The sequence below is a fragment of the Atta cephalotes genome (assembly GCF_000143395.1).
Source record: "Atta cephalotes unplaced genomic scaffold scaffold00010, whole genome shotgun sequence".
Classification (NCBI taxonomy): domain Eukaryota; kingdom Metazoa; phylum Arthropoda; class Insecta; order Hymenoptera; family Formicidae; genus Atta; species Atta cephalotes.
The window spans coordinates 3540975-3557837 of record NW_012130074.1 but is presented as its reverse complement, the minus strand read 5'-3'; the positions used below and the strand labels follow the sequence as shown (position 1 = coordinate 3557837).

Genomic DNA, 16863 nt, shown 5'->3' with positions numbered 1-16863 from the left:
GGACCTCGATAATAGCAAAGAAGAGTTTTTTTTCTTTGTCTTTATCGAGTGTTCTTGATTGAACCCGGCATAAGAAACCAACAATCGAGAATGCTGGACAGAGGTAGAGCAGGTTCCACTTCTGAAATTATGCCGGTGCGCGGAAAGAAAGCGACAGCAAACAAGTCAGCGACCGAGAACGCTAGGCGAGAGAGCATTCTACCTCAGATAATTTTCATCGATGGAGTGTTCAAGATATGTCGGTCGATTGTTATCGAAAACGCTCGATAGTGACGGAGTACGCTCTACCACTTTTTCTAGCTCGCGGCCAGAGGATTCGGTTCGGGAAAGTGTCGGAATCAGAGCAGGCGAGAAAAAGAAGTTGCCGAGAAAAGCTGTTATAATTTCAATTAGTCGTGTGTGCATTCCTTATAGTATTAAATAGCAAACTTAAATGAATTATATTGAAAATGATTGGAATAAAATTATCTGATTGATAATAAGGCTCATAAATTTCAGAAAAACAAAGAAAAAAGAAGGCTATGAGCCAAAAATTATTACATAAAAAACAGAACAGGATAAGTAGAAAATATAAAAAAACAAAAAGGAAACGAAAATGTTTTAAGTTGAAATTTTAATAAAGAATGCAATAGACGTTTCGATCGCGAGCGGATCATTCTCAATAATAAAACCATACATAATAAATAGCGGTTGGAAAATAAACAAAACATAATACAATAAATATTTCACTCTCTGAGGCAAAAGGCCGATAACATAAAAATAATTATCATAACATTACAATTAAAATAACGGAAAGGAAGCGAATGATAACTATTTGCAGTCAATTATTATATGCTTCTGGTGTCAATTAGATAAAAGAAATGAGAGTCTTTCGATTATAAGTGAGCGCAGACATGAGTATGACCCTGTAGAAAACACATGTAATATAAATGAAAATATAGCGCAAGATTGAAATAATATAACTGGATATAAATTATAATGTAACAGATTTTTTAACGTCAGAAAACGAGATGAAAAGACATTAAAAACTAGCATATAGACAATGTAATATGTGAGATAATATTCAGCAAAATTAGAAAGTTAAGATTGCAAAAAATTTTTTTATCTCTATATTAACTGGAAAGTTTTTTCTTTTAGATATAATAACAGCTAAAATAAATATGCATATCTTTAACATATCTTAAGTCAAGAGTTGAAATAAAAGGAGTTTCGGATACACACAGTGCGTTAAACTTAGAGACAATGTGAAAAGAAGTGAAAATGTCTCCCCCGATGTTCAAGACAAAATGAAATCACAAAAATGACATTCGAAGGAAGGAAGAGGGTTAGTTCGAAAGTGATAGAAGGAGGAAAATAAGAGGGGATAGAAATGTGGATGAAACTATGGAAGAAATAATAAAGACAAGAAGAAATTAAGAAGGAGAAAGAGATTGAATAATAGATAGGATTCAGGCAAAGATTCTGTGTCGTTTTGTCTATTTAGACCTTGCTTTTGTCTTTTTATGTCATTTCGGATATCAATCTCTTATTATATGAAGATTCGCTGTTCAATATCTTCACTTCATTTTATTTAAAATTGTGATTGAGATTTATACAGTGAAATCAGAAATGACGATGGAGAATTCGTTTTTTTATTGATAAATCTGAAATATGCTATTATTTTTAATTCTTTACATACAAAGTTACAATTTACCATGGAGATTGGCAATGACAATAGATTGAATTTTCTTGATACCATTGTAATTATTGACAATAAAAGAATTATTTTCGATACATATCACAAAACTACATTTTCGGGAAGGTTCCTGAATTTCCATTCCAATCACCCTATTTGTCATAAAAAAGGCATAATCATTAGTTTCGTTGATAAAATATTTCTGTTATCACAAAATATTTCTGTTACCCTTGGTTTCAACATAACAATCTTGTTGCTATTCATATTTTTCTTAATAATGACTATCCTCTCCCTTTTATTTTTTTCCACAATTGAAAACCGATTAAAATTTCACATACACAATAAACATACTACACACAAATCAAAAAAAAATTTTTTACATTTTTTAGTTCCTTACGTTAAATTTATCTCTGAAAGTTTCTCATCCTATATCCAACATGTTTCACTGTAAATTATCCAACATGTTTCACTGTAAATTTTTCATCATCAACACCTTGAAAAGTTTTATTAAGAGAGGAAAGGACAAGTTAGAATTGCTTTATAATCAAAATGTGGTCTATAAGATCTCATGTGATGATTGCGAGGCTAGCTATGTTAATCAAATCAAAAGAAAATTAAGTACGAGGATACGTGAGCATATTATATTTCAGATATCAATAAAAAAACGGATTCTCATCGTCATTTTTGATTTCACCGTATAAATCTCAATCACAATTTTAAATAAAATGAAGTGAAGATATTGGACAGCGAATCTTCATATAATAAGAGATTGATATCCGAAATGATACACATAAAAAGAAGCAAAAGTAAAACCTAAATAGATAAAACGACACAGAATCTTTGCCTGAATTCTATTTACTTATTATTCAATCTCTTTCTCCTTCTTAATTTCTTCTTATCTTTATTATTTCTTCCATAGTTTTATTCACATTTCTATCCTCTCTTATTTTCCTTCTTCTACCACTTTCCAATTAATCCTCTTCCTTCGAATGTCATTTTTGTAATTTCATTTTGTCTTGAACATCGGGGGAGACATTTTCACTTCTTTTCGCATTGCATATTCTCTAAGTTTAACGCACTGTGTGTATCCGAAACTCCTTTTATTTCAACTCTTGACTTAAGATATGTTAAAGATATGCATATTTATTTTAGCTGTTATTATATCTAAAATAAAAAACTTTCCAGTTAATATAGAGATAAACAAATTTTTTGCAATCTTAACTTTCTAATTTTGCTGAATATTATCTCACATATTACATTGTCTGTATGCTAGTTTTTAATGTCTTTTCATCTCGTTTTCTAACGTTAAAAAATCTGTTACATTATAATTTATATCTAGTTATATTATTTCAATCTTGCGCTATATTTTCATTTATATTACATGTGTTTTCTACAGGGTCATATTCATGTTTGCGTTCTCCGCTCACTTATAATCGAAAGACTCTCATTTCTTTTATCTAATTGACATCAGAAGCATATAATAATTGACTGCAAATAGTTATCATTCGCGTCCTTTCCGTTATACATTTTAATTGTAATGTTATGATAATTATTTTTATGTCAGCGTTTTGCCTCAGAGAGTGAAATATTTATTGTATAATATTATGTTTTGTTTATTTTCTAACCGCTATTTATTATGTATGTTTTTATTATTGAGAATGATCCAATCGCGATCGAAACGTCTATTGCTAGCATTCTTTATTAAAATTTTAACTTAAAACATTTTCGTTTCTTTTTTGTTTTTTGTACTTTCTACTTATTCTGTTCTGTTTTTTATATAATAATTTTTGGCTCGTAATTCTCTTTTTTCTTTGTTTTTTATTGGAATAAAATCTGTCAAAATATTATATTATGATTGCAAGATATATATATTATTATATATTAAAATATAAAATAGAAACTTTAAGATATATAATCAATCAATTAAAAAAATAAGCAGTAAAAGTTATTACATGTTAAAAATTATTTGTTTCAAAATTTGCTTTATTAAATAATATCGTCATGCCTAAAGAAAGAATTTTAATTTAGAAAGAATAATAATTTATTATCTTAATTTTTTATCTCTGACCAATTTTATATACTTTGCTTTTGTATTTGCTGAGAATGATCCTAATATTGAATTAAAATATGGATTTATCATTAATAAAGCTGTTTAGTCATCGGCTAACTGGATTGATTCACGATTGTAGACAAATAGATAGACAAATTTGTTATTTGTATCCTGTCAAGCCCACATTGACTGTTTTTTATCGCCTATTTCTTTTTTCAATTTAACTTCCATACAACTTCCCGAAATGAAGGAAATACGCAGCGTTGTAGAATTTTACCCGTGGGGAATGTTTCTCGGGTAGCCTCATTTTAAGCACATTTTATCGATGTACGCGAAAACTAGGTCAGCAAGACAATTATATATACAGAGAAACGCGCTATCACGTGCATTGTCACATCGCGTTATCCTTCCTTATATCACGATCTAAGGAGGTGGCTAGCCGCACAATCACGTCGAGTATAAACTTGCATGCTTTCGTTTTGCGAGAGAGGGTTGAGACGTGTATATTGGGTAACCTCGTGAATTTCTCACGAGGGAAAATGCACAATGGCATGTGGTTCCGAGTCTGCGACAATAGGAAAACAACGATCGCATAGGGACTATTTTCACTTCGTACGTCCCTATCGCCTTAAATTTTTTAACTTCCCCGAATTAGAACTTCTCTTTCTCTCGACTCATTCTCTCCTCTCTTTCCTTCTCTCTGCGGATTTTTCTCAGTTCTATAAAAATAAAACTGCTTAGAGAGACACATATAGCGCGAATGTGGCAAAGAGAGAAGGTCAATCGATTTTTGTGTTGTTTTGTTTAAGACGTACCGAAAAATCACTCAAAAATAAATCGACGATTTTTAATTCTCGTTAAAAGATTGTTTTATAAAAAGAGAACGTAACACGATCGACTCAATGTGTAGAATGGTAGCTCTGGCTTTTTTGTATTCATGAAAATGCTTTCCAAACATGTTTTTCATTAGTTTCTTAGAGGGGGAGAGTTTTTCAATCTGCAGGATATAATATCTGACATATTTTAATATCGGGCTATCTCGTGATTTTAATATCTGGTCACATCAGTTTTTAAACTTATATTGCAGTTATGTATATTTCTATTTTTTTTACTCAGGAATCACGAGTTACGATCAATAGATTTATCCAGCTCTGCTGCAAAAGATCGTCTGTAAGCGTTATAAAAAGAAAAAATAACCAAAATGATTTTTATGTATCGGAACTATGGCTATATATACGGCAGGCAGTTTCATATTGCATTTTTACATAAGTCGCGATGTAACATTCTGTCTCGTTCTTTCTTGTTTTCTTCATGCTTCTCTTCTTTATTTATTTCCCGTTTTTTAATATCTTCTTTTCTTTCTTCTTTTTCTTCTATAACATTGGTTAAGAACGTGGCTAAGAATGTATCTTTCATAACGTTTTCAATTCGTCTTCTCTTTTTTGACGGCTCTATAATGAATAATATGAAAACAATTATTATGTTGATAAATAAGAACCGAATTAAATTAATTCCTTTCATTTTGCTTGCACATTTTGTGCTTAACTACTTTAACATTTTGTAATTACAATGTATATTATAATTACGTTCACGACCCGATTATGTCAAAGTTATAACAGCAGATGTTATAACTTCAATATAAGTTGAGCCGTTTAAATGTAGTATACCTATAAAACAAACTCGTTTTTAAATCATCTCATAGCCATAATGACAGCACATCTAGCGAAAATAAAAATCGGAGCGTAAGTCGAATGTAAAGGGAAAGTAACAAAAGCATAAACAAAACTAGGTAGCAAAAATTGGAACAAAATGTAAGAGGCGTTTAAGATTTTTCTATTGTTCCAATTTTTATATTAATCCTCCTAGAAACTTTGTTAACGTTTTTGTTATTCTCGCCTTACATTCAACTTTGCTTTTTAATTCGTTAGGGATTTTATAAGATTACACATAAGATTACAACTAAATATTATTTAGAATTGTTGTAATTTATTAATGTACAAATACAAAACTTACCTTTTGATTCAAGGGGTAAAATAGATAACAATGATCTTTCCTCATTTGGGTCTGATGGACCTTCGCTTGTAGCAATTGCAAGAGATTTGATGGACACTTTGTGGCCAAATAATGAATCCATGACCTAATACATAATAGGGATAATTAAATGTTGTAATATAAAAATATATCTTGAAGAGGATTCCGATAGTGCACACCGTTAATTGATCAATTTAAAATAAAATATTCTTATTGATATAGCAGTGAAACATTATTAAGCACTGACTAATGTAAGTGGATTTATGCTCTCAGTATGTGCGCTAATAGGATCCTCTCTCTTATTGCATAACTGTGAATATCGCAACATTTATACAGGGTGTACCAGAGTTAGCGCAGGGGTCGGCACATACAGATTCTTCATGTTTTTACAACTTATTATTATTTCGATTTTTTCACTATATTATTTCTCTCTCTCCTATCATAATTCGAAATTTCGTTCGTTTCATTTTCTAAATATGAAATATTTATTTATATCAAATGCGTATTTCAAATGTAAATTTTTTTTTCTAATATTACTTGTGACAGAAAAGAAGTTTTGCAAATATCTGTCATTGATGTTTTTAACGTTGTTTGAATCATTTAATTAATATTAATTTTATTTATAAATTTATTTATTTATCGAATTTGCAATTGACATTACTTCTCATCAATTAAATCAGATTCAATTTAAGAATATGGTAGTTAATATAGAAATTTCACAAAACTTTGCAATACTCGTTTAGTACTGTGCTATTGAGCGATATGTCAATCAATCAGGAACGACCGACCGCGCGAATTTCATGCTCTATAGTTAGTTATTTTCAAATGATCACCATTTGAAAACTATTGATGCCTTAAGATTTTGCTATTAACATTTTACTTTTTCATGAGGAATGTGTACGTGCCGGCTCCTATGCTAACTCCAGTACATTTATACATATAATATGTATGTATGTATGTCCCGTCAGAAATGATAATGAATAATCGAATCGACGTCGAAAGCATCAAATCGATATCGAATCGTCGATTCGATGTCGATTTCATTATCATTTCTGACTGGGTGTGTGTCATGTGTACGTCTGTGATAAACATATAGAAAAAATGCCCACATATTTTTATGATTGCCACTTTTCTTATTTAAATCAATAATATTTTTGTATGCTCGCTTTAAGCCGGACATTTTGGACGAACACTGAAATGCTGTTACGTTATAAGTTGAGTTAATTTCCTTCATTTGAACTGCAATTTCAGCCCAAATTTTGCTGCACTTAAAACCAACCATTTGAAAATTCTTCCTCTCTTTCTCTATATAATTCGATTAATAAAAATACTGCTTGATCCAGCCATTCAAATCAAATGTTTTTGATTGATCTGAAAATTAAGCAAACATAAATTTTAGAAATCGATAAATATTAATTTTTATATATTTTTAAATTTATTTTATATATTTTTACTTTTATATAAAATTAAAGAATTTAATAGACGTATGAATATTTATACGAAAATTAAGTGTGCATTTTACCATTGTTTCGATCAACAGCATTTTCATCAATGTTAAATCAATAAGTTTTACTGACTCGTTACTGTTTTTATTTTGTTCTTTTGCAATAAGATTTAGTAAAAACATACTATAAAAAATACGACACAAAATTAATATAACTTATACATTAAACTTAACTAACTTATACATTAAATAAATCAAGGTAAAATAATATCATTAATTTTACCTTGGCATGTTTCATTTCTTCATATTTTCTTCATTTAAAAATAAAGTTAATATTTCATTTTTATCCTCTAACAAGATCAGGAATTTATGCAATTGCTGTAATCGCTGTTCTATTGCAAATTGCAAACATTCATCCGTTCACTGTTGTGTTATCCGTTACTCATTCCGAATTACAAATCATGCGCAAAGACCGCATCAGACGTATCAACTGCCTCAAGTCGAAATAGAAGCAGTCAATACGCTGGGAGGAGTGCTAAGAATATAGTACGGATAGTACAACCTAGGGAATTCTCGGCACTACCAAAGCGCTTCTAATGCGCGCATTAGTTAAATCGAAATCGACTTTCTATCTATATGTTTCATGCGTGACTCGAAACGCACCCCTGTTATAATTACGAGTTTAAATTTCCTGTTATAAGAATTCTGTTATAATTATTATTACGCATTTTAGATTATACTTAAGTAAGCTGTAAGTCATAAATAAAAATGGTTAAAGCCATTAGAATAACTCTGATTAATTTTAATTAACAATTCTTATTTATATTTATAGATATAAGAAAGCAGAAGAAAGGGGACCATTAAATGAAGCATGTTACTCCTTATGATCTATCAATTGATGCTTATTGCCAAATTCATCTGAATAATTCTACTTCAGAAAATATATTGAAATATAATTATTAAAATATAATTAAATAATATATTAAAAATGTTCTATGCACTTACGCAAGTATTACATATATAATGATAAAATGAAAAAATATTCAATGCAGTGACAACAAGTGTTAATCTGTTTTTAGGCCTGCTGGGGTGCATTATTTCTCAGAAATTAAGTCGAAACAAATTTTAATCGAAGCAGTCAGATTAATTACAAATGCCCTCCTGACAAATCAAGATTTGCTTGTTAAAATCGAAGCGACTGTAGCACTTCAGATGCTTTCGGCACAACCAAAGGCTTAGAAGTATATCAAGCTGTTAATTAAACAAATAATAACACTCGAATTGTTGACTATTATAAAGCAAACTGAAAACGATGATTTTACGAGTGTACCCAGAAGATCGTCTATACATATACGGAGCAATTAGTTTCAATCGCTGTTGAAGTTTGTCAGCATTTGATAAGAAGTTTGATAGCTTATTGTAAAAAAATGATAGAAACAAAGAAAATCATACTAATAAGAATACAGGTCGTTTAGAGAAGCACAAGTTATGGTGTAAAAATTTTTATTACTTTATAAGAACATATATCAAACATTGATAGATTAACCGACAAAAATTTGTTCAACACAACAATTTGCGGATTTATAAAGTTAATAATTTTATCGAAAACTTTTCTTAGTCTATTGAAATGTCACTTCAGTTTTGTCAATCTGTGAGTGATTTCATTTTGAACTGTTGAATCTTCGAAATCTCTGTAATTTCATTCCTGAAGAGGACTCCAAACGAATCAAAACATGCAATTTGAAATATTAATACTATTCTTGTAAAATAAAAGTTTTTACATCAGAATTTGCGCCTCTATAATTGCGCTGTATTCTCATTAGCATTGATTTTCTTTGATGTGTTTACAATTTAACAGTCTATATAATTGTTACATTTTAATTTAATATTGCAGAATATTTATTATGTTATATATTTATGTTATATTATATTATATATTTTTCATCTAGGCTGCTACATTTAGCATTTGATATAGATAAAGGTGCCCGTTGTAACTTACTTGGATTAAAGTCGTGATCGCATACATTTTATTACAAATGACAATGCATTAGTAAGACTGAATACTTTTCTTTACTATCTCATGTTAATTACATGCAATAATGTTCGTTTTCTAAATCAATGCGATCTATTTTAAATTCTTTTTCCTTATTAATTTAAAATTAAAGATTTGAAAAGTGACATTTTCAATATTAGAAGAGAGTGATAATTCTATTTATATACAAAAAAACTATTTATATAAACTATTTATATACAAAAAATAGAAGAACATGTGTGCATGATATATTAGTTGTGTCCCTTCTGGAAGATTATCAAAAGAAAAATGAAGACTCAAGTGAACAAGAATTTGATGGCTTGGATGATGGACCAGAGCAATCTATAGTAATACAAAGTACGAAAAAAAAGAATATTTTTTCGTTATTTTATGCAAATATTATTTATGCAAATTATGTGAATATTAAATTTTATCTTTCTCTTCCATTATTTTTTAGATATTTAAAAAGTCTGTAACATTACAACAAATATACAAGATGGCAATCATAATGACACATGCTGTGATAAAGTGTTTATTACTATTTTTTTTCTTATTTTTATTTTATATTTTAATTTAAACTGCATAATTTTTGCACATTCTTTTGACTTTCTCTTATGTCAAATCCACATTAATATTAACATTTATTTATTAATTATAAAAATCATGAATTAAAAATTATAAATAAATACAGACAAAGACATAAGAATCAAATTGATGGTGCATAAATTAAAACAAAATGTATTTAATTAAACCTCGTAACTATGAAATTGTAATAAGGAATGTTTTAGCTCTATTTTGAGCATATAAATACAGCATATAAATATGTAAATGCTGTCTTTTTTGAGCCATTTATTATCGCGGTTACTATTGATTCTATTAAAGCTTAATTAAAGATTTTGTTTTTAAATAATTTGCACATCATTAACTACGTACTTACCTTTACTTATTGATTGCTACATTTTATACTTGAGAGTTGTATTTTAATTTATACTTCTCTTTAATAATCTTATTTTTTATTTTATATAGATACATCATAATACACAAAAAATCATTACAAAAGTTAATTAAACATAAGAAAAAGCTACATTTACTAATAAATTTAGTGCAAAATCTCAATACACAAGCTAGATGAAACTCAAAATGAAAAGGGATTATCTCAGTTTCCTTTAACAAGCACGAATGACTTCCTAAAATTTGAACAAAAACTTCAATCTGATAGAGAGATTAGAAAACAGTTTGTAAGTATTTTGCTATATATCTGCATAATTTGTGTCTTTTTAACGAATAATTAATTGTGCATCGGAATGATGGTATAGAATATATTCAACATTTATTAATTAAATATGTTTTGATAGTAAATATACAATTTCATATTTTATTTTACAGAGGAACTAGATTACAATAATTGGCGGTAAAACATGGAATATTTTGAAAGCTCTTTTGGATGATGCTTTATGCAAGAAATTGTCATGGACTAGACAAAAAGGATCAATATCTATTAAAGATTGTGAATTTTCCAGTATTATAGCAGGTACTTTCGATTTTTTTGCAAATATCACATAGTGTGACTGCATTTTTTCTGTAACTGTTAGCATAATATTGATTCTTATTAAAGTGAATTTCAAAAGTTTTAAGAAAGTTTAATAGTCTACTTTACAATGCATGCTAAGGTTGTTATTGAAATATGAAATATATTTAATACACAGTGCGATAAATAATTTTTAAGACTGGGTCTATAAAACACTATAGAAACAAAATATTTTTATGCTTATTGTTTTATTTATTCAAAATAATCTCTTCTTGCTTCAATACACTTGTTACAGCGATTCAAAAGTGATTCAAATGCATGATCCAGCTCATTTTGTGGTATTGTCTCTAGTGCCCGTGTTGAAACTGTTTGGATGATCGGAATGTCGAAAAAGCATCCTTTCAATTTTAATTTCAATTTTGGGAATAAAGAGAAGTCGCATGGAATCAAATTAAGTGAATATGAGGCGAATGATTGAGTATACATGATTTTAGACTAAAAATTGATGAACAATGAGTGAATTGCGAGATACCACAACAGCGATCAACTTTCTGGATATCGATATTCAGAACGGATACGGATTCTGGTCATCAAATGCTTCAAAACTTCGAGATAATAGTTGCCAGTAACTGTTTAATCAGATGGAACGAATTCTTTATGGATAATTCCTTTGTATCGAAGAATGTAATGAGCATTGAGCGAATGTAATGAGCGAATATAATGAGTGACTCTCTACCATCCGAAAATTGTTTATGCAGGAAAACATTTGACTTAAACAAGTGTCACCATATACTTGCTGCATCAACTAGAATGTTTTTGATGTACTTTTATCAAGTTTTGCGTTGAATTTAATGACCGCTCTTTGTTTCCATGATAAAAATTCAACATCGATTTAAAATTTGTTTAGAAAGAACTGTCACAACTTTGTCATTTGTTATCCAATTTACATGAATTTGGATGCGTTTGAAAGAAAAAAAATATATCTTTCTAATGATGCTAATATTCAACAGATAGTGCCACTAATTGCTGAGATATGGCGCAAGTCTTAAAAATTATTTGTCGCACTATGTATTTATTTCTATCAATGCAGATTAACACACACTTAGGCTTAATTGCATCAACGTTATTTTGATTTCAAGCAAGGCTTAGAAGTTTGTCTTTCTCTCTATCTGTCTCTCTGTTTCTTTCTCGATTCTAAAAAGAGATAGATACATTTTTAAGTTGCGTTTGAAATCAAAGTAACATTGATGCAATCAGATCTTAGTGTTAATCTTTGTCTTTCTCTAATTATTATAAAAGTAAGAAAAATTCTTAAATGAAAATTAATGCATATTGGTAGAAATAGATATTAGTTTTCATTTGGATTGTAGAAAAAATTTACATAATTTTTTTAATTATATAAGAATTATAATATATAAATATATAAGAATTATTTTAGCTCTATATTATTTAATTTTTTCATTATATTTATGTACAGAAATTTCTAGATCAACTCTCTAAGAAGAATCATAACTTGTTCTCATAAGAACTTATCGAGTGTATGTATTACTCTGTATATACATTACTCTGTAAATTTATGTAAGGTCCAAGACACAATGCGAGGGAAATAGCGATAAGAATAACATGGTTTCATCCTATTCAGAAATCGGATACACCGAAATACACAGTTTCTGGTAGATTGAAATCGTGTTACTTCTATCACTATCACTATTCCCTCGCATTGTGTCTTTAAACATACAGTAATTGTAAATTCGAATCTACCATTTTTCGTAAATCTTAACAATAAGTTATTTATAAAGATATTGCATAAAATTATAAATACTATAATAATTATTATAAAAATAATTATACACTTGTAAATTTTTACGAGAACAAGTTACAAGCCCTACGATTCTGTTAAAAATAAGATCTTATTTATTATATAAAATATATTTTTGCAACAACCTATATTATTAAAATGCAAAATAATAATAAAAGTTATTCTGTAATTCTTTCAGATAATGTATCGACTACGGACCAATGTACCCTACAGGCGGTTTGTAAAATTATTCAAGAATGGTTGCGACGCGCAGGAGATCGCATTATTTATATTAACAAAAAACAGGTAGTGTAAAATAAAAATGCAACACAAAATGTAAATGCAGATATTAATGCAATACAAAACGCAGCGCAGTCAAGATCATAAATTATAAGTTAATATTTATACTTGGTTTTTATATTGATATGTAATATTTTTAAAACTTTTGTTTTTGATATTTTCTTCGAATTAGCCAAAGGCGGAGGATTATCGTCATATGCTAATGCCAATGTTTTGTGGATTTTGCAGATCACTTCATCAAGCCGAAGAGCATATATATGTGAATAAACGTAGTTGATATTATTTCATCGTTACTATAAAATCGATAAAATCGATTAACAAAGATGGATTCTTTAATGCTCCAATTATTCATATTCTTTTTGCTTAACAATCGATTTTTGTTTTATGGTTAACATTTGAGAAGAGGATTTTCAGATCTGGCAAATTGAAAAAAAGCTTTAATATTAACGTACTTATTTCTCCTCCGAATATTTTTACCTTGCCATACATAGATATTATGATATTCATGTATGGATATAATACAATTGTATATAAAAATAAAAAAAATATTAATAAAAAATGTTTAACTTAGTGAAATATGTGTACAATATCTTATAAAAATAAAATGAACAATGTTCTGATATACATTGTCAGTACTGAAAATTTATAGTATTCGTAATGTGAACTGTAGATTTTCGGAAATCTATAATTTACGTTATGTATATATTATAGATTTTCAGTGCTGTCAGTGTATATCGAAACCTATAAAAATCATTATGTCCAAAAGTAGTCTGAAAGACGTCTAAAGAATGACATTATACACTGGATATACACTGTAGTCTCAAAGACGTCTTATAGACATTACAGGAACTGTCTAAAAAACAGCCAGCAAAATGTCCAAAATATATTTTATATAACGTTTGACAGACATGTATAATAAGGCTACTAAAAGACAGAAATAAGACGTCTTAAAGACGTCTTTTAGTAAAAAATATCGGACATGCGAGAGAATATTAAGTTTTAAAGGCATTAAAGGCATTTAAGACGACTTATTGTTTACTGGGATATTACAGATAAATCTGGCAACATTGCTAGAAAACATTTGAATGCTGCAAAAGATGCAAATATATGAACAAATTTAAATATTTGGTTTACGCAGATTGTGGAATATATTAATTGAATAAAAATGTTGGAAAATAAGAAATTATTGAAATATTAATAAAGGTAAACACATTTTAAACGGGATTATTAAAATAACATAAAAAATTCTTTATTTTATTAACAAAATTTGTGCATATCTACGTTTACAAAAATAATATACACAGAAGTATATTACAATTTATACTTTTAAAATAGTATTTTATTCCAATGCATTAAATTTTATTAAAGTTGTTACAAATTGCTGTAATAATTTTTTTACTTTTTTGTTTCTCGCTTTTATTTTTAAATTCATAGAAAAATGTCAGCTGTCGAATGCTTCACGTTGCTATATAATATGATGCATATTAACAGAATTATTCCATTTTTTTATACGAGAAAAAGATACCCACTTTTTAAAATTGTTTTAAAATAATTTAATTGCAAAAAAGTTTTGTTACTAAGTGTATGTGATAGTGCAACTCTTGAAGAAAAAAAATCACTCTTGCAAATTGCTGTGCGATTGCTCAAAGATGAAGAAATTAAGTTTTTCGCAGACAAGTTTTTACTGAACAAATGACTTTTTGCAAAAACTAATGAACATTTCAAGCTCATTCAAGACTAAATTTTTTTGTCATCACGAGGGCTGCATTTTACGAAAATTTCAAAACACTTCAATCTCAATGAACAGAGAGCGAATGAAAAAAGGCCTTTTTGGTGATTTTTATTTTTTTCCTATTTAACTAATAGACTGATCTTAATGTTCCACATCTCACTTTGTAGGTATTTTGAATACTTACATTTTTCATACTGAACTTTTTTGCATACATAATTGATATCTTTCGTTTTATAAGCGAAAAACTTGCTTTTTGCAACTATTCGAATTTTTTTCGCATATTTCCCACACGAGTTGCAAATCTCAAACATATATATTTCTTTTCTGATAGCTTTCTGAACATTTTCATGCAGAGAAATATCAATTTATAATTTTTGCGAAACGATTCTTTTTGAGTCTAATTCTACTGGACTATCAACAGTCGTAAAACCGATTCTTTCGAAAGAAAAGAATTGTAGCGTTCAGGACGTAACAATAGTATTCATGCATAAGGATTCATTTTCATATCTACGAATCTCTCGAGACAACTGCATAACAATTACACTACAATTTCTATAAAAAAAGAGGAAATAATGTTATAGCAATGAAAACCTCTAGGCATTGCAATTTAATTTTCTATAGATTGGTAACATCGTTTAAGTAGTAAATCTGTCAATTTAGAGATTCTTCTGGGTAACTTTTTTGTGATATGCATACGCGTATGTAATAAATATGTAATAAATATCTTTTAAACATAAATGTTAAATATATTATGACATAAAATTAGAATTAAATAAAATCACACAAATAATTGAAAATATGAAGAGACAAACAAGAGAAAGAATAGAGTATTAAAATATTCATTTAATTTATTTCCTTTTTTTTCCACAGAGTTGGGATAGTTTATATAAAATAAGCAATAAATCCAAAGTTTCCGCGTTTATTTCTTTCCAAGAGTATTCGACAATTATTGTTATATTTTTAAGTCGTGAATGCTTCATTGCAAATACCTTGTTCTAGAATATTTACACTTTTTAAATTCAATATGATTTATAGATTTTCTTACTAAGCATCAGAAAAATGTTTGAAGCTTTATGAAATATTCAAATTTTTGAATAAGATTCAATCATAATACTTGGAAACAGAAAAAGAATCAATTACATTCAATTTAGAAAGAAATAGAAATAAACGCGAAAAATTTGGATTGATTGCTTATTTTATAAACTGTCTCTGTAGAAAAAATAAATAAATTAATAAATAAATTAATAAATATTTTAATACTCTCGTTATGTTCTGTATCGTCTTAGACGCCACGATTCTTTTCTTTCGAAAGAGTCGGCTCCATAATGCTACGGTTGGCGTCTATGAGATTCGAATAGAGTCCTCTGACAGAACTGAAAAGAAGGACCGAATAAGTTCCGCGAAAACTCGTAAACGCCAATCAATCCGGAAGAAATAACAACTTTAATGTAGACTCGACAAGATTGCGAAAGACATTATAAATGCACCTAAGTCACGCAATTCAAGTAAAAATCCAAGCTTTGTCATCCCAGACTGACCAATAATTTTCATTTTAATTTCATTTTAAGAAAACAGGCATCACATCGCGCTTAAAAAATTATAAAACGCATGGGATAATTTTCCACGTTATCTAAGATCAGACTCGTAATTGCCCTGCAAAATTAGTTGTGCACGATAACCATCTGTTTACCTAGCCATATTTTTCGCGAGGATAATAGATTTCGTCATTCATTTAGAGCAATCTTGCCTCTTTAAAGAAAAATGTAAATCAAATTTCTTTTCTTCTCGAAACCCCTCTAGCGATGCATTTTAGAATAACAACGATAGAACGTTATAAAAATCATAAATTTCGCGTGACATTGCAATTAACTATTGCATTCTAGACAAAAGACTACGCCCTTTTTTCGGAGTATAAATAGAGGTCCCGTTGAAGCGCAAAGTGTTAGTTCTAAAATCAAGCTAACTTGGTTCACGTTAGTACACAAAAAAGTTTTAATTCGCGTCAGTGCAAATTAGAGTCTTGGCTCGTCGCACATCTCAGTGTTCAATTACGCCGTATATTCTCTAAGACCATCATCCAGTCTTGACTCATTGGACTACCCTCCTCAACATCCATCCTAGAATTTGTGGACCAAATAATCCCGCGCAGCTAAACAGTAAGTTAGCCTGTCACTCCAGCCACCTATCCACATCTTCTCATATAAGTATACACACATAAATATATATATGTATGTATATATATATATATATATATATATATATATATATATATA

General features: G+C 28.8%; 1 pseudogene; it reads right to left on the bottom strand.

Annotated features, from left to right (window-relative positions):
• Positions 1–4837: 4837 nt before the first annotated feature.
• LOC105627878 overlaps positions 4838–16863 on the bottom strand; it is a 17602-nt pseudogene continuing 5576 nt past the window's right edge.